The 18,307-nt window shown below is 40.9% G+C and overlaps 1 protein-coding gene across 6 annotated transcripts in view; it reads right to left on the bottom strand.

The window, feature by feature from the left end:
* MARCHF3 (membrane associated ring-CH-type finger 3) overlaps positions 1 to 18,230 on the bottom strand; it is a 57,286-nt gene extending 39,056 nt beyond the window's left edge. For all 6 annotated transcript variants that reach the window (XM_058864996.1, XM_058864995.1, XM_058864994.1 and 3 more), the window contains exons 1-2: positions 18,108 to 18,230; positions 16,694 to 16,841 (exon numbers count right to left, since the gene is read on the bottom strand). The gene's annotated coding sequence lies outside the window, so the exon portion shown is untranslated. The remainder of the gene's footprint in view (positions 1 to 16,693; positions 16,842 to 18,107) is intronic.
* Between the last annotated feature and the right edge of the window lie 77 nt (positions 18,231 to 18,307).

The following is an 18,307-nucleotide window of genomic DNA, read 5'->3' as shown; positions in this document are numbered from 1 at the left end:
TAGCAGGAAAACTTCATAAGAAGATTTCAAAGCTTAGCATGCCTAAGAAAGGAGCATTTTCCACTCCCAGAAACATATTCCTCTCCCACATATCTTAGTAGACTGTGTGAAAGTATCTTTCTTTTTAAAGAAAAATTATTGCATTGGTTTTTTTTAAAGAACAAAAATACAAATCCTGTGTACAAATCCTTTCCTTTCCAAACCACAGTCACAAACATCAACATCTGAAAACCAGCACATGTAAAGCAAATTGAAGAAGCAGGCATGGCCCTGGATATATTTTCCTTCTTTTCCTCTAAAACCAGAATGACAATTCCTATGCTCTAGCTCCCTGTGCACCTTTGGATGGCAGCTCAAAAGCAAACAGATATTTCCCTGATAACTTTTTTTTTATTATTAAATTTGTCCATGCTGCTTTGTAAATTAAGTACTTTAAAAAGCTGGGGGAATGTACCCATGACACCTCTGCAATGTCTAGTTTTGCATGTGAACTGTGCATCATCCCAATTTATTCCCACAGGGGTATTCAGCTGGAGTAAAACCAATCCACTGTGAAATGCATCACTCTTCTAAACAACCCAGGATTTTGAAAGAGCTGACTGCTCTGTAACCTTTTTCTACCACTTCTAGCTCACAGATGTGTTAACAGCTCAATGGTTAAAAGGTGATCATGGAAGGATAGAACTGATACAGCTGAGCACTTCCATCCTCTTTTTTCCATGCCTATTTTGTGCTTGCCTTTAAAAAAAATTTAAAAAGCATCAAATAAGAGCCCACACTTATGGCAAAAGGAGCACGAGTTATCTGCAAACTTGTTGTATATCATTAAAATTGTGTTTTCCTTTTCCACCCTCACAGACTTCTCATCCTTTCAGCAGAGCCACAACCACCTGGGCATTTACATCTGCCTCCCACAGAGTTCCTGATGTCCTCTCTTGCACACACAGAGCCCTGACTCCTTCTTAGTCATTAATGCTGAGATGTTTCTTTGGGCTAAAAGGATCAGACACGTGGCTCCATTAGGAAAACTGCATGGCCAGAAAGAGAGCTATAAAAAGGCCAAAGGCAAATGCAGCATTCTCTGTCCTAGAGAGTAAGTGCACCTCTGGCAGCGTTGTCTGAAGAGATGGGTTATTTTCCCTCCTATCAAGAAAGAGAATAATGAAGGAAAAAAAAATAAATAAATGAAAAAAATAAAGCCCTTCTACCACTGGGTGTTTTGGACAGTCACCCCACAGCCAAAATGTGACACCAGAACTGTGCATGTCACACCACTCCACAGCAGTGTCCATGCTGGACACTCCAAGAGCAAATTAAAACTGGTCTTCCCTGCTTTCTCTCAGCCTCTTCACAGTGGTTTGGTGTTTTTTTTTCACCTGTCCATAATTCACCCCCAAAGCCTCACAACCTGTGATAACCTCCTGTTCATCCAGCAGCCACCAAGGGGGTCTCTCATGCCATGTGCATGCCAAAGGGCTGCATGCCCTTTGAAAAAAAAAATCAAAAGAATTGATGTGAATGTTTCAAAAGAATAAATGTGGAGTTATTTAGCTCTTTTTAAATTATTGTTCTTTTAACTGAGGCCACAGAAGATGCATCCCAGCAAACTAAGAGAGTTCCTGGTGCGTGGAGCTCACCTGTACCTGCATGACACCATGACATCCAACAGCAGAGAATTATGTTTTTAAATACACAGGATATGATGAATGGGGAGAGGAATTATGGCAATTTTACCAGAAAAACTCACTTTGCCAGGCCACTTAACAAAACAAACCCAAGCAAACCACACGAAACAGTGAGTGGTTACTGCTGTGGGACAAAGGCTTTCATTTTCATGTTATTTTTAATTTGTAATTTAGACAGAAATTTTTATGTGCCACGGTCTGTCTTGAGGACTACAGCAGGTATAGTACACTTATCCACTTCCTACACATTGCAGAAGCCAATCATCAGCAAGTAGCAATGGCTTTCTCTGAGATGGCTATTTAATTAAAAAAAAAAAACACTCAGAAGATAAATGAACTGGATGTTATACCTACCTATGAGAAGACTATACCATAAAACAAGCTACAGTCCTCATCTGTGTCACTCTGTTCTTTCCCCCTCTTTAAAAGAGAAAAAAAACCCACCTAGCTATTTAAAAAAAAAAGGTTTGTTGCTTTATTTGTGCTAAGCAGGCATAGCTTTATCTTCCCTGATTTTAACAGACCAGCATCTGGTAAGGGGAGAGGACTTAAAACCAACCAAAAGTGTTGCCAGAAATAAAACAGGACTAGCACTGGGGCTAGTGAAGGACTTGTGGACTCGTGACCCCTGTTCCAATGAGCCTGTAAAATCAGCTCAGAGGCAGCTGGAAGAGTCCCTGCTCCTCATTCCACAGCCAAAAATGTTGTGAAAGGATTTTGGGTTTAAAGGCTTCTTTGGAAGCGTGTGGATCAGCACAGTGTAAATCACTTCTTCCTTGAAATCAGAACCAGATAAGTCATTTATACTGTGACCTTAGCATTTCTTACTCCTTCTGCTGGCTTTTATTTTTCTGGTTGTTTGGGGTTTTTTTTTTGTTTGTTTGTATTTTGGTGGGTTTTTTGTTGGTTTTGTTGGTTTGGTTTGGGTTTTTGGGTTTGTTTTTTTTGGGATTTTGTGGGGTTTTTTGTGGGTTTTTTGTTTGTTTGTTTGTTTGTTTTGGGGGTTTTTGTTGCTTTTGGTTGTTTTTTTTTATTGGGGTTTTCTTTTTTTTCCTTTTGTTTTGACTTTGCAGTGCCCCTTCCTCAGTGGATTTCAGTGTGTTAAATCTTTTCCTTTCAGATATACACAGTTTTTGTACTCTCTTCTCCCTTCAACCCCTGCACCTCAGGCTTAAGCTTTGTTTCCCTGTGCTAAAACTCTCTTTTTCTTGGGTAACTTCTCTTCCTCTCTTCACCCAGCTGCTCTCTCCTCCCATACAAGACCTACACAGAAGGCCTGCAATTAGTGGCATCTAAAAATTAGGGAGGCCAACAGACAAGACTAATGAGAAAACAGAGATTTGCAAATGTTTATAAAGCTAAGTCTCTTTCCCACCCTCTGGGAAAAGAGCAAGACACTGGATTTTCACTGCATGCATGATCTTTAATTTTTTTATTTTTTTTTTTTTTCCATTCTGTAGAAATCTCTTTCATACAAGCCTCCAGCTAGGAGGAAACATTTCCTAGGAAAAAAAAAAATATTAAACCACTTTATTCATTCTTGCTGAATTAATGTCTTACAGGGGTGTTGGGGAGTTTGGAGCTGGGCTCAGAGGCTACCTGGCCTCATCCAACAAGAAAAGCAGCCCCTGCAAACACAGAAAGCAAATATTCTGGCAAATATGTGGATGCTGAAAAGCTAAATTGCACACACATCCACACACACAAGCTCTGATTTCCTGCTTCAAAATCTGCCTGGGAGACTTTTAACAGCACTGAAAGATTCTGTCCCTTTTCACAGCCATGAGAAATGGTAATTCTTACAAGGAAAAAAGAGTTTAGGCAAGATTGAAATTACACAGGCTTAGGGCTGACACACAAGGCTGCCAATATAGATTTTTGCCCATTAGAAAGATCCACAAATGACAGGAAAATGTGTTGGTGCACTCAGTATCACTTTTCACGTAAAGACACAGCTTTATCACCCTGAAAGTATTTCTCTCTGCTTTTAGCAATATGAGAGATTTGACTTCTCTGCTTCTGAGCCAGGAAACCTCATCAGACTAAAAAAAAACACCTCTATTTTGTCTGTAATATTTTAAAGTAAGAGATGAAACAAGTAAGAGATGAAATATTTAAAACACTGGGTGTGGGTTTGTTAAATCTAACTAGCTTCTAATAAAAAATAAAGGGCACAGAGAGCTCTATGAAAAGAGAATTCTCTGCTCTTGCAAGCAGAGCCTGGCCATACTCTTACTCCAATTTATGTATATTTCAATGAACCCTCAAGGGAGAAGGAAAAGCACAAGAGGAGATTGAAAGGAAACACCACATTTACACCCCAGAGGTTTAGTCAAAATATTTTCAGGCAGAGAACTCGAGGAGACACAAAATGCATGGGTTTTTTTCTCTTTTAAGCACTGTGTCTCCATGTAAAGAAAATCCTATTTTTGGTAGCATGCACTAAAAAGCTGCTGCTTCCCCCACCCTCCACCCCTACCCTCAGAGAAGGCTGAATAAGAACCATGTCATTATGGGAAATCAAGAATATTCCCATGGGTTTTGGTTTTTGCTTTTTTTTTTTTCAGTACTTTGAAGACATCCTGTAAATCAGCTTCAAGTGTTTTAACACCTGGCTTAAATATAAATATAAATATCAGTGTGTGTGTGTGTTTTTCCATATGTGCACACACATAGTTTGTGGTGAGATCCTGGAGTACCAGGAGGAAATTCGGCTGCTGATTCTTCCTGAACACAAGAAACACAAGACCTTTTAAAAGGAGACCAGTAAATAAAAATTATTTTTAAAAAAAAAATCAAAGTTCTCTCTTCCCTTAGAAAAGCAGAAAAAAACCCAAATTCACAGGGTAGATTCCAGCTCAGATCATATCTAAGTTACGTGCAGCACAAAGTTCCAAGACCTTGCTTTAGGCTTTTCATGACTTTTTGTGACTAATACTATTATTTCTATTTAATAATCAGACACTGAGGAACTCAGCCCCTGCTGCAAATGTCAGGGAATGACTGCTTGCTAAATACTATAATTTGTGCCTGTAATAAAAATGAACAAATCAACAGCACAGTAGCTGTGGCTTGGCACAGCTTTACTTTGGCTGCTTCCTCTGGATGGAGACCAGAGTTTAAGGACCTGCCAAGAGCCCTTAAAAAGTGAACCAAGCTATAAAATGTAACACACTGGGGAAGAAATAAATTACTCTGGCCAGGAAAATGCGGCTGGCAACAGCACAACACCCCAGTGCACACTTTTAAACACACCTATATTGTTGCACAACACTCTGAAATTCTTTAAGGCTGTGTAAAAATGTCTTTCAAAAAGAACAGGACCAAACTTCCAGCCAGAGATCCACAGTCAGGTGTAATCAGCCACCATGCTGCTCCAGGTTGTCCTAAAGCCCAGGATTTTTGGATGTTAATCTTGTTCCTGCAAGTAACTTGCAGCAGTTCAAGAGTATTCTCACCTCCCTTCTGGTAATCAGCAAAACACTTCAATAATTTGTGCTGAACGACCATAAATCGAGCTGCACCAGAGGAAAGCAGGATCCAAAAGGCTTCTGGTCACACCTGCTTGGGCAGGAAACTGAGAGCAGAGGATTCTGTCCTCGTGCCCTCTGTCCTGGAGCTGGCACCAGGGCAGTGACACAAGACAAGGGGCACATAAAGGTTGAAATCCAGGGCTCTTTGGTTCATCGCCTAAAAAATCTTCTTTTCACTGATCTGCATCTAAAATGCAGTGAGGAAGCACTGCCCCCTGAAAAGGCGCTAAATAATAAAACAGTGCTTCCATTTTTCTGTTTGCAGTGGGGTTGTGAATCTGTTATAGATACATTTTATATTGTTGGCTTTTCGCAAATATTAAAATGAATGTTATGTGTATAAGAATGAGAAATTTTGTTGTAATAATACAGTTTTCTTTATTTCTGTTATTGATGAAATTTAGAAGTAGTAGTATAATACATATATGTTAGGTTATGGCATAGTATTAAAATAAAAACTGCCTTTGTTTGTATAACCCAAAGACTGAGGGGAAAAAAAAAAATAGCTAGAGACTCATGCATTTGTAAACTATCTTACCCAGATGAAGACAGCAGTAACCAGAACTCTGGGGGGAGGAATTTATTGCATTCCTGATATCAGAGAATGTAAATCTCAATGGCGCCAAGAGGATTGATCTATTGGGAAGGGGGCAAGAGAAAACTAAACAGAAGAACACCAAAGATCCTAAGAAGAATGTATGAATATGTATGAGAATTTATGGATATGTAGTAGGATTCTGTTTTTAAGGGACAATCCTTTGTTAGTAAGGTGTGCTCTCTTGGCTGAATGCAGAGACACCCAGCCATATATGTATACTTTATTTTTTTCTCCTAATTATTTTTTTTATTAAACTTTTAAATTCTATTAAAATTATGTGAACCTCGTTTTTCACAAATCCGACCAGGAGCAGCCTGCAGCAGGTGGCTGGAGTTTTATATGCAGAGCAGTGAACTCTCTGTGGAGGGCAGCCCGGACCCAAAAACCACATCAAATGCAGACATCATGTTCCATCCCCTTACTGCTCCATCTGGAGAGGTTCCACATGATCCACAAGTGGAGTTTATCACAGGGCAGACATCTGCAGAGGACAGTAATTTTCCCCAGTGGATAATGAGATAGGTCCTGCCGTGTCTGACACACTGCGAAAAAAAGGGTTTGGTCACCAGCTCTGAAATGTCCCAGTGGGTGAGTGATGTGTTCACCTGGAAAAGATCGTTGTCAGCATGAAAAATGCAGTACAGAGGGCCTTTTGTCCCAGAACTTGTGTAGCCAACATGAATTACAGGAGTCAGAGGTTGCTGGTGGCTCCTATTGCTGGGGAGCCCTTGAGGGGTGTGGGTGGGGAGACTACCAAGGATAAGAGAGAGGAAGGAGATAAGGGGAAGCAGAAGAGAAAGGTAATAAATTAAGGCAGGGGGAAAAGGAAGACAGAGAAAAAAAACAACAAAAAACCAAAACAAAACCACACAAAACAAACAAACCAAAAAAAACCACACGCAACCGAAAAACAAAATTCAGAGATTTTTCTGGAAGGGGGAATATATTTGTAAAACTACAAAAAATTAGGAGGACTGGCAAGGTTTAAACGCCAAGAAAATGCTACTCTGTCCTTTTTAAATTACCTCTTCAAACTCCTTTCTGAAGTGAAGCTTTGATCACGATCATTTTATGCAGAAGGCCAAGCCAACCTTGAAGCAGAATGAACCATGTAACTTCCTCAGCACAGGGAAGCGACATGCAAAGCCAAGGAAAGACAAATCACTCTTGCCTTTGGCTATCCTTCATTCCCTACCATTAAGGAAAGCCCAGTGACTGATGATCACTGCTGAAAGGGGTGATAATCTACAAGCAGAAGTAAGACAGCATACCTGGTTCTGCTTTAGAAGATGTCCTGAAGGGCTTGACCATCACAGATAAACAAATCCTGCTATTGTCACCTCACTGAAGTGATGGGTAGCATGAAAAGCTACTACAACCTTTCTAGCAAAGTAGATCAGTACTAAAATATGAAACCATCACTTTCAGGCAGTCATATTCATTCTACAAATAAAAAAAAACGAAGTGGGAGGAAGTACTGCCTGGCTTTCTCCCTCTTTCAGTGGCAAGAATAGGCTGGCGAATTTCCCTTTTTAACTGCTAGGCTGAATTTGCTCTCTCCAGAGGCAATACTCAGTACAAATGAAGTGTAAAAGTTGGTTAGTTTATAGAATAGCAGGGTTCTGTAGGACAATTTTCCATCACTTTTTCAGAGCACCATCTACCCTGAGATGTGCTCTGAGCAGCACGACCAAAAGCGAGCACATTAAGGTCAGTTGTGAAACAAATGTTACACAAATCCAAAGCACCTCCAGGGCCTTGTTCTCCACCTGAACTTGTGCTGGGCACAGCTCATGTTCACTGCTGCTAAGCCTCAAGCTCCACTTCCCATTCCAGTCTGCCCATACCTGCTGCCTCAGATTCCTTTTTGGGATGAAACCATTGGTTTCACTTGAAAACTGCCAAATTTTCATTCTGAGAAGGCCACGTGGACACACAGAGATTCACTCAGACATTAAAAATGTCAGGAAATATCAGAAACTACCCAAAGCTCTTGTCTACAGGGAAGCTGCAGTTTCAGAACTAGAGAGGAATAGAAAACGTGTACCAGAAGGAGATTTGCAAAGACTTATATTCAGTCCTGCTAAATTCATTTGTCACTGAGAGAGGGAGAGAGGTTGAGAATATTTATATTTACCACAAGTTAGTGGAGGAACACCAGCCTTCTGCTGATTCCCACAAAAAAATTTATACAGCCAAAACAAATGGTGGGGACAACCAAAGTAAGCCAGAATTTAACTTCTCCTTAAAGAAGAGAGCAGTTTGTTGACAGCATCTCTTTCTCTACTAATTTACAGTTTCCTGAAAGACTGTTTCCATTCAAGATTTTGTCTCCTGCTTTAAACCCCCAGAGTGGTAGACTCTCTGCTGGCTGCTCCAGCACGATGCAGAGAAACTAAAAGACATGGAAATAAAGGAGTTTCAGCTCTTGCTTAACAGACCAACTGGATCACACAACACACAAAACTGCTTTTTTTTAATGACGTGGGGCATGCAGGTCTGCTTGCATTGCAATTTGTGGCTGCTGTGTCTGTAAATCAAATTTATCTGTAACTCTGGTCCTTCCACAGATGCAAGGGTGCTGCTGAAAGGGTTTATTTTGCTGAAATTCTTACATATGTCTGCACTGCAAGCTGCCAAGGTGAGATGAAAGAGCACTCTCCTCTGCCCTGTTCACAAATGCCCCAGAAAACCCTTGAACTCTCCTTGGCAACACTGATTGCACTCTGGTAAAGGTGAAGCTCTAGAAGTTGTCTGGGATTCACTGCTCAAGCAAGAGCCAAAGAATAATTCAAGTTTTCCTTAGTATTATGCCAGCAACTAAGAAATGTGTTAAATCCTAGCACCATTACTAGGATTTTATTCATAAGGATACCTTTAAAAATTTCAGTCACAAGCAGCACCAAAACTGAATTGTCTTTTTGTATTTTTTATATTTAATATTTTAACTTTAAATTTAAATATTAATGTTTAATATTAAATAATTAATATTTAATTATTTTAATTAAATATTTTAATTTTAATACTCCTTGTTAAGTTCAGAAAGGAAGGAAAATTGATTTTAATAAAAGAGTCGTGTTCACATATTTAGAGTTGCTATATATATTCTACAGAATATATATACCTATATATATTATATACATTATAATATATATCATATATATATATGATATATAATATATATATAATATCTACACAATAGAGGATGTTCACATTACAGATGATCACCTACAGACACCATGAGTCTATAAAGTGAACAAACTTAAAGTATCCTCATGCTTTTGAAGTACAGTTACTGAACACAGGCTGCTGGGAAGGTCAACAGCACAGCCTTCAAACCTGTATTTCTTAGCACTTTTTAAGAAAATTTTAAGAAACTTTCTAAGCACTATTTAAGAAATAAGTTATTTAACAATTAATAATAAATTATTTAAATAAAGAAATCTTTAAATAAACAAATATTTAAAGAAATTTTTAAGAAACTTTGTAAGCACTATTTAAGAGATAAGTTATTTAACAATTAATAAAAAATCAAAAAATATTAAGTTATTGCACTGTTATTGTTGTTCTATGCTGCTTAAACATCTTGAGTATTACAGGGACTAATCAGCAGGTCTGATATATATAAATAATTATTTTAGTTTAAAAAAAAATCCTTCTTCTTTCAGTTTAAATGACACCCCACCACTTTCAGTATCAAAAAACTTGAAGGCAGAACACATACATTGTACCACGTCCTCATCCCCCCAACAATTTCTCAAATATCCAGAGAGCTAAGAGGGAGCCACCACCTGCAAAAGTGCATGTCAGCCTTTGTTAGCTCTAGAAATCCTCTTGGCAGCACGTGAAGGCAGAGTTTCAAAACACCCCCGTGGCCTGGAGCAGTTTTTTTGGAGGGCAGCAGGATGGGTGGCAGTGCTTGTGCAGACCTCCAGCCCTGATCAGGGCTGAAGCTTCATTTTGGCTCTCCAGAAGCTCTCAGCACATGAAAACACAGACACCACGTGCAAACCTGCAGCAGCACTCCTCTGGAAGGACACAGCTGCGAAGGGGCAGTGTCTCTGCACCCAAAAAATTATTTTCTGCTGATTTCTTAGTGGTGGTGTTAATAGATGAAATATTTTCCTAATAGGAATAATAAGTAAACTCCTCAGCCTAGGGCATTTGTAATCCAAATACAATAAAGCAACAGGGTGTAAATTAGAGGGAAATGTGACAGCTTATTTAGGCAAATGGTGCTCACATCTAGATAATTTCCCTTTTACAGTGCTACAGGAATTAATGATGAGATAGGACTGGTGCTTAACTAAAATGGACAGTCAGCTCTAATTACACACAGCTAATGCTGAAAACTACTGGAAGAGGGGTTGAGGCTCTTCCAAGTGGAATCACAGGAAGGCTGAGGCTGGAAGGGATGTCCAGAAGTCATCTTGTCCATCCTCACTGCACCAGCAAGAACCTTGGGAGGAAAACGTCGTGAGCAGATTCCCACATATGGCAGCACAAGCAGAAACACAGAGATGATTACAGGAGACCTGGTCAGAGGGTGGAGTGAGACAGGCCAGAGTGGTCAGAGAGATGATAAAAGTGGATATTAGACTCTGCAGAAGAGAGGTGTTGGGCAGGCAAAGCTATGTGGGACTTGGAGGAAGATTTTAATTCAGTTTCATGAAGGCACAGGAGGAGAGAAAGTGACAAATCAGTGTCAGGGACTGCTGTGGCCAGTGGGAAAAACAAGGTTAGGGCAATCTACAGTTATTTGCCTGTAGGGCAGCCTTCAAATTCACTGCTGGTTATCCATTACCTCACTTAACAGAACAGAAACAGGTTTCAGCTTTAGTGGTGGCACTCACAGCAAAGAGAAACAAAGATTTGTTTTGCCACCACGTTCCCAGGGTGAACCTCAGCTGTGTGGACAGGACTCAACAGTTTAATAGGTGAAACATGAGGCTAATCTGGAACAGGAGCTTGAGAGAAAAGCAAAAGGAATGATGGGGATGGTCCCAGTGGAGACTGGCAGCAAATGCTTGGTGCCATGACCTGATTGCTGGATGAAAGGTAAAATGTTGGATGAAATCCCATTGCAGGGGTGAAATATGGTACAACTCTTTTTCTATACTAGCTTTTTACAAATTACCAATTCTAAAACGCTTCAGACTGCCTGGGCTGTCACAGCTTCACAAGAGTATTTATTTATTCATTTGAGTTTACTGATCCTAATAAATACCACAGTCAATGGAAGCTCTGTGCCAGCTGTGGGACAAGACCCCAACCCACCTTCCCCTACCCGAGGTTTTATTGCTGGGCATGACAACATATTCTATGGAAAACCCTTTGGCCAACTCAGGTCATCCCCCAAAAACCTACAACCTCCTTACTGTGGGGGCAGGAGGCAGGGGAGGCACAGAGAGCAAAACCCCGACAACACCGGTGCAGCCACAACCCAAAACCTCAGCAATTTATAGGCTTCCACTAAATTAATGAATTACTGAATTACTGAATTAATGAATTACCTCCACCCCAGCCAGACCCAGCACAAACAGGGAAGGTTGGTCACAGATGTGCTTGCAGCAGCCTCTTTTAGGATGATTTTGAGCACTGCACAGCCAGAATTCAAATTCCTCCCAACTGTCAGAGCACAAACCTGTAGCTTGAAAAGGGAGGGAATTCCAGGTCATGCCTACAGACCTCATGATCAGATCCACAACACGATGAAGATGATGGATCTGAAACTTTACTGAAACCCTCCATGGCACTGGAAGTCCCCCTGACCAGAAAAATTCCTCCTGAACACTCCTTTTGAAAGAGCTTGAGAGACTGATTTAAAGCTTATTGCCTGAAGTTAAAAGTGCTCAATCCAGAGAATTACATGTGAAAATGTGAGCCCAGAAGTTTCCACAGGTCACTGCAGCAATCACCTGCATGGTGTACCCTGTGTTTGGGTTATTTCTGCTCAGGACTTCCAGCAAGTGAATGATGAGTCTCTCTCATAACAGATTCAAACTCAGTCATCGCTGCATAACCCAACCTACTTTTATCTAAATAATCCCAGGCTTTTGGGCATCTATTCAACTGCCTAAATTAGCATGAGGAGATGGCTCCTATCAGTAACCAGAGGCAGTATCAGCCTGGCACTAGTAAATATATTCCTATAAGAAGCTGGGATGCAGAAAATATTCCTGTTTCGCTCCAAAATTCTGCTTAAATTAATGCCAAGTTTATTTCCTCCCCCCACCCCCCCTTTTTTTTTAATAACTGCAATTTTCAAAGACAAACTGAGTCAGTTTCTTTTTCCACTTCCTATAAAAACTTGAAGGCTCTCCTAGAGAATGCTGAGGATCTCATGGATCTGAGAAAGCATCTCTGCCTTTCCCCTTCTGGCTCATGGGTCAGTTTGTAATGCTTTACTGATACTAAATACACAAATACCTTTTAGAAAGGATTTCCATTTTAAATATTCATGCATCTTAGAGAAAAAAAAATCTGGATAGCCACCAGGTTCTCTGACTAAACTGAGAGCAAACAAAACACTGGCAAATTACTTGAAGTAATCATGTTCAATTTAAACAGGAGCCAAATATCTGGACTGGGCAACAGAAACCTAACAGCTACGATTAACTGAGTAAAACAGACTGTAAGGGAACCTAGGAATTTAAGTGAAAGTAGCTACCTAAATTCTACCTGATGGCATGTAAGTATTTTTCCCCTTGACACTGTATTTCTCACTTTTCACTGTGAGTAGATTAAATTAAAAACAATTCCTAGCAGGGGCACTGAATTATTTCAGATTATAATGCTATGCATTTCAGAAGTGTCTTGACTCCCATGCCTCAGCTAATCCCTTCTAAATGTATTTTCAGATAAGAATGCCAAGACTCAGCTACTCCACAAGGAAACAGAGGCAGAGATGAGAAGATTAAAAAATCAGAGGAGGTCCAGCGAGGATCCTGCTGCAAAGATTTGGTCAGCAGCAGAAAAACTTACAGCACCCTTAATTTTCCTCACTATGGAAATAACCTCTCTGCAGACAATAGGGAATGAGTAAAGAGAAAGTTCTTCCTAGGGTTGTTCCTAAGCAGAGAAATTCAGCCCATGCTGGATTTCAGAGGAACACCAAAGCAAAGGTCACAAAATGCACTGGCTTGGCTTCTAAAAGCTGTGACATTTCCTGTCCCATGTTACAGCACTGGATCACCTCCTCATTCCATTTTCATTGTGGGGTTTTCAAAGCTTAAACATCAGATCTTAAATATGAAAACTACATTTTTCATCTTTCTAGCTAGAAACTCACCATGACTAATATCAGCAGAATATAATAAATGAGATAGTGGAAGTGCTCCTGTAATTGGCTTTTGCATCACTGAAACTTTGGGGATATAAATTATGCTCAATAATCACATTGATTCTTATTTATTTTTGTTTATAGTTTTCTTTTAAGACATATAATGAATGATTCTTTGGCATTAGCAGAAGTTTTATAGGATGGGAGAGGAAAATAACTCTTTTGTGATAAAACTTTTCAATGGCAGAAAAAAAAAAACCTTTCAAGAAGACAATTTCCTCAACTTATTATTCAATTTTTTACAGTGGCTTACATAGAAACCAATTAGTTTTAATCTCCATTTAGTTTTATGGAATGCCTCCAGAAATGCTCCTAACACAAAGCTAAAACTCCAGTAAGGACAGAGCAAAGATGATGAGAACTCTGCTGATATTATCCTCACAGAGATAGCAGAATTACAATTCTTATGTGTCTCTGATAAAAAAAGTATTATGGAAATAATGTTCAAAACTCTCTAGAAATTTCTCTTTGAGCTTACACTGGCAGTGTCTTCACAAGAATAAATTTCCTCACACAGACACTGAGGTGCAGACAGCAGAATTCAATCCAAGAAGAGGCAGAAATACAAGTAAAGTCGCTTACAATGCTGGAAAGCAAAAGGAAAATATAAAACCTCATTTCAAATAATCACTAGGACTAAAATACTGTGTTAATTGTTAATACTTTTAAATCACAGGTATTCAAATTTAGAAATATCTCTTTACTTCTTTTAAATACCTGGTTGGATGAAACTTACCTTTCTGAAGACTAGCTGGAGTTATACTGATTATTTACCTGTCAAAGCCCACTCAAAATCTCTGGTGTTTTTTGTTAGCTTTCACCTGTAAGTGGCCTGAGAAAGGACTATTTCTCTGTGAATTAGTAACAACTCTTCACCTCTCCTGCCTCTGCTGCCCAAAACCCTGCTCTTCCAAACCCCCAAAATGAGGTAGAAGCTGCTTGCAATGCTCCTGCATCAGAAACTCTTAGGAAATGACATTTTAAAACTGTTTACGTAATACATTTAATAAGTGGAGATGGTTAAAAATTGATGGAGGGAATCTTTAAAATTTAATACAGATACCTTACAGTGGTAGCTTCAGTGCTGGGGACCAAATACTAATTTACAAAAAAAAAAAAAACAGAAGAGCATTTCAAATGAGACAAAAGACTAACAGACATTCATGCATATTACCACAGGGTAATATCAGGGACAGATTTGTTCATGACTTCAATTTAATACTGAATTTAAAGACAGGTAAATTGTAGGCTCTTTTTCTACCCCTTCTTTCCAGTATGCCTTACTTTCCTCATCACTTCATACTGGCTATAAGGTTTTTGGCCACAATCTGTTTTATAAATAGCCCCCTCATCCTTTCTGTGTATTTTGAGATGCCAGGGTGTCAAGCACTGGGTTTCACCAGCAGGAATAAGTCTGATATTGCTAATCTGTGGTATAAGCAAATCAAACTGAGTGACAGCTCCAAGAGGAAGCTGGTTGTTAGGAAAGAAGCGTGCTAGTAATCATCATTTCTGAGAACAGAGCACAACAAATGTGCTGCTGTTAGATGGGAATTCATTACAACATCCATGTATAAAAAGGAAAAATGAAATAAAAGGATGGGAAGGTGTAGCTTTCAGTTCAAGAGCCAGGGAGGGTCCAAAGATCAGGAATTTATGAGGTGATATTCAGCAGGCCACAGCTGCCCCATATTATCCCAATTTCATCGGTGTCAGGACTACATTCCCTTTAACCCTGGTGCTGATCCTTGTGGCTCACACTGGTCCAGATTTGGGTGCTGAATGACCCCCCAGATTGGTCCTGCTAGAAACCCAAAGAGAGGGGTCGCTGAAATCCTTGTGCTGAGCTGCCCAGAACGTTCAGGCTGACCCTGAACAGAGGAGAGGGAAAACACAAAAGCAGAGTGATGATGCTGGCCTGGTTCTGCCAGCTGCGTTTTAGCTGAGGGAGGCTCTCAGGGAAAGAAAAACTGGGAAGTAATTACTGGAAAATTGGGAAAGAAAAACCTGGGAAGTGCAAGAGCTGAAGGCAGAAAAAGGGTGAAGACAAGGAACTGTGGAAGGATGCTAAAGTGCCAAGGAATGGACATACTCCAGGAAAAATAGCCACTTCTGAGGCAGATCTTATGGTGGTTTTGTTATAATTAAGTGTTGTGGGAATGAACAAGGTCTTCTAAACCTCTCTGGAATTAATAAGCATCACATAAAAACCAGAGTTTCTTCAGGGTGAAAGCAAATACTGAGACACCAGGATTTTTAACATACAATAATCCCCATTTTGAAGGTTTACCCAGAAGAGCTTGGCCAAGTCGTGTTAGGCTTCAGGAATAAACAATTTCTTCCCTTCCACCCTCCCTCCTCTTCCCTCCAAACCCTGAAAAAAACCACAACTTTGGCTGCCATCAGGACAGAGAGAATTTTATATTAAACAATTGCCCTGGGCCACCCTGGGCCACTCAGCTGAATTAAGTCAAAGGGACTGCTGGCAGGCTTAAAATAGGCATGTTTTTAAGAGCTTTGCTGGCTTCGTTGCTGCAGTGGTAAAATAAAAAAAGGAAAAGGAAAAAAAAAAAAAAACTGCACATGCATAAATTAGAAATTGAAAATATCATCAATATCGCCAAGACACAAAGTATAATTAGAATTAGTAATTAATTCTGGTCTACATTGCCTTGCACGAAGCTTAAATGAGAGCAAAGTGGGAGAGATACCAGATACTCTTTTCCCCTTCCTGTTGCTTTGTTTTGCTGTGAAAACAGGTTCAATAATCACAAGAAAGAAAGATATGAGATTCCTTGGTGTGTGGAGGGGTGTCCCATAGCAAGGACACAAAAAAAATCTCTATAGCACAGCACCAAGGGGGCTGACACAGCGGGCATGGCTTGGGAGCAATGCAAGGATCCCTTGAAAAGCGTTCTTTTTATCACTTTGTGGGTTTTCAGCACTCTGATTTTCTGACAAGCCTTCCTGCACTGTGCCACAAACAATTTCCCTCCCTTTCAGACCTGTGGGTCTAAGCAGCAGCAGCATTTCTTCTTGCCAGCTTCCATAAGGAAAGCAGAACACCCCCCTGGCAGCAGAAATCAGCCGTGACCACTTTTTTGATGCTCTCAGATACTTTTCACTGGTCTATAATCTGTTTTATTTTGAGGCAAGGATGCCCACAATGGCTCTTCTGGGCCTGCTCCAACTAGCTGGAGTCATCTTTAGGGTAATATTGTCATCTGATCAATGGTGGTCTGAGGATGAATCCCTTCAGAACATCATTCAGAAACAGTTTGAAACTCTTTGCAGGAGTGCAAAGAACATACTAGGTAGATGAGTTTGCAAACAGAGGTGAAGTTTCTGCTACTACAGAAACCATCTCTTTGTGTCTGCTGCAGAGAAGAAGAGTCCACAGAAATTCAGAGAGAAAGTGCCACAACAACCTTCCCCTGGTGTGTTCTAATTGGCATTATTTGCAAAGCCCTATTTTGGTAGATCAAAACAGCTCTCAGCCTAATTGCAGTCATTTTAAATGGAAGATATTACTCACCCTTTCAGAGCTCAGGCCTCTGAGCCACCAGGCAGTGGCTCAAACACGCTTGAAGCCCTGCCATGGATGGAGCCTGTCCATAAGGGCAAGTGGAGACCTCACAGGAGTCGTGAGCTTGATGCAGGGTTTGTTTGTGAAATCCTGTGGCCTGTGATAAGCAAGAGATCAGAAAAGGTATTAGAAAAAGTCCCTTCTGACAGGGAAATTGGGCAGCCAGCAGATCTGTGAATTCCCAGGTGAGTCTGATGCCTGCAAACTCCCAGACACAAGCGCCCCACGACCAGGAAGTTTCAGAGCAGACCCTGCACACCCCAAGATGCCATCACAGCAATAATTACTGCAGAAAGACGGGCTGCAATTTGCCTCATCAGCCTGGCAAACAGCAGCGGAGTAAGCCATTAGCAATTAATTAAAGATCAATGACATGTAAAACCCTAAGGAACACACATGCAATTAGCAAATGTATTTACAGCAAGGCACAAACCCACAGGTTACTGTCTGACACCACTCTCCACCTCATCCCACTCCCTTCACAAGCCAGGGGGGCTGTGGGAGGGTTACCTACAGAGTTCCACTTGGCAAAGCACTTTTCCAACACCGTGCACTGGTCCAAAGCCCACGGACATGAGTCATCGTCAGTGAGAGTTTTTCCTGTTTATTCCAATGGACCTTGGACAGGCTGTAAACATCCTTGCCAAAACAAGTAATCTCTAATGGGAAAATATGCTCTGCTTTCACTGTTTTGATGCCTTGGGAATGGCTGGGTTGCCCTGTAGAGTCAAGTTGAGACTCTGCTTGGCAAAGACCCTGCGTGCACCATCAGCAGCCCCAGAGGCTGCAACACGGGGTTAAATTTAAGTTTAAACAATTGCCTGGCATTGGAAGTTAAACTCCTCTGGCATGTGCGGGTACATGACCGAGTAGTTTCATAATCCCTTACATCTGCAAAGAACCCTATGATCCCCGGCAATTAAAAGGAAAAATGATTGGAAAAAAAAAAATATACAAAGGCAAAAAGGACCTGGAATTCCTGGTCTGAATCCCAGAAATGGCTACAGTTTGTCACATCCTCTGGGATATAAAGCATCCGTATTTCCTGCCTCCCCGGCTCCAAAGTCCCGCAGGGGATTCTGCCCGAAAGAGCTCCCAGCCCAGATCGCTTCCCGCTGGACTTTTCTACTCCTCACATGCCTTTGCTTCTTTCTCTTTACTCAAAGAGTTAAAGCCAAACCTCACTTCAACTACTGCAAACGACAACGACAATAATGATGATGATGATGATGGCAATAATAGCAGGAAGAAGAAGAAGAAGAAGAGGAGAACAGCAGCAATTTACTCCCGCACAGAAAACGCCAACCCCCTCCACCCACCCAGAGCTGCGAATTGTCATTCCCGTGTGCCCAGTCACACTTACTTGTTCCTCCAGCCGGACCCTCAGCTCTCCTTCCAAAAACACGGACGAAGCAGCCAAAATGTGCCTCTGGCTCGGCTGTGGCCACTGGACCTCGCTGCCATCAACTCCACCTCCTCCTCCTCCTCCTCCTCCTCCTCCTCCTCCTCCTCCTCCTCCTCCTCCTCCCCCGGCGGTACCCGCGGAGCAGCAGCGACACAAAG

Source organism: Poecile atricapillus, chromosome Z (assembly GCF_030490865.1).
Source record: "Poecile atricapillus isolate bPoeAtr1 chromosome Z, bPoeAtr1.hap1, whole genome shotgun sequence".
Lineage (NCBI taxonomy): Eukaryota > Metazoa > Chordata > Aves > Passeriformes > Paridae > Poecile > Poecile atricapillus.
The sequence above is the reverse complement of the archived record's forward strand: the minus strand, read 5'-3'. Positions and strand labels throughout refer to the sequence as shown.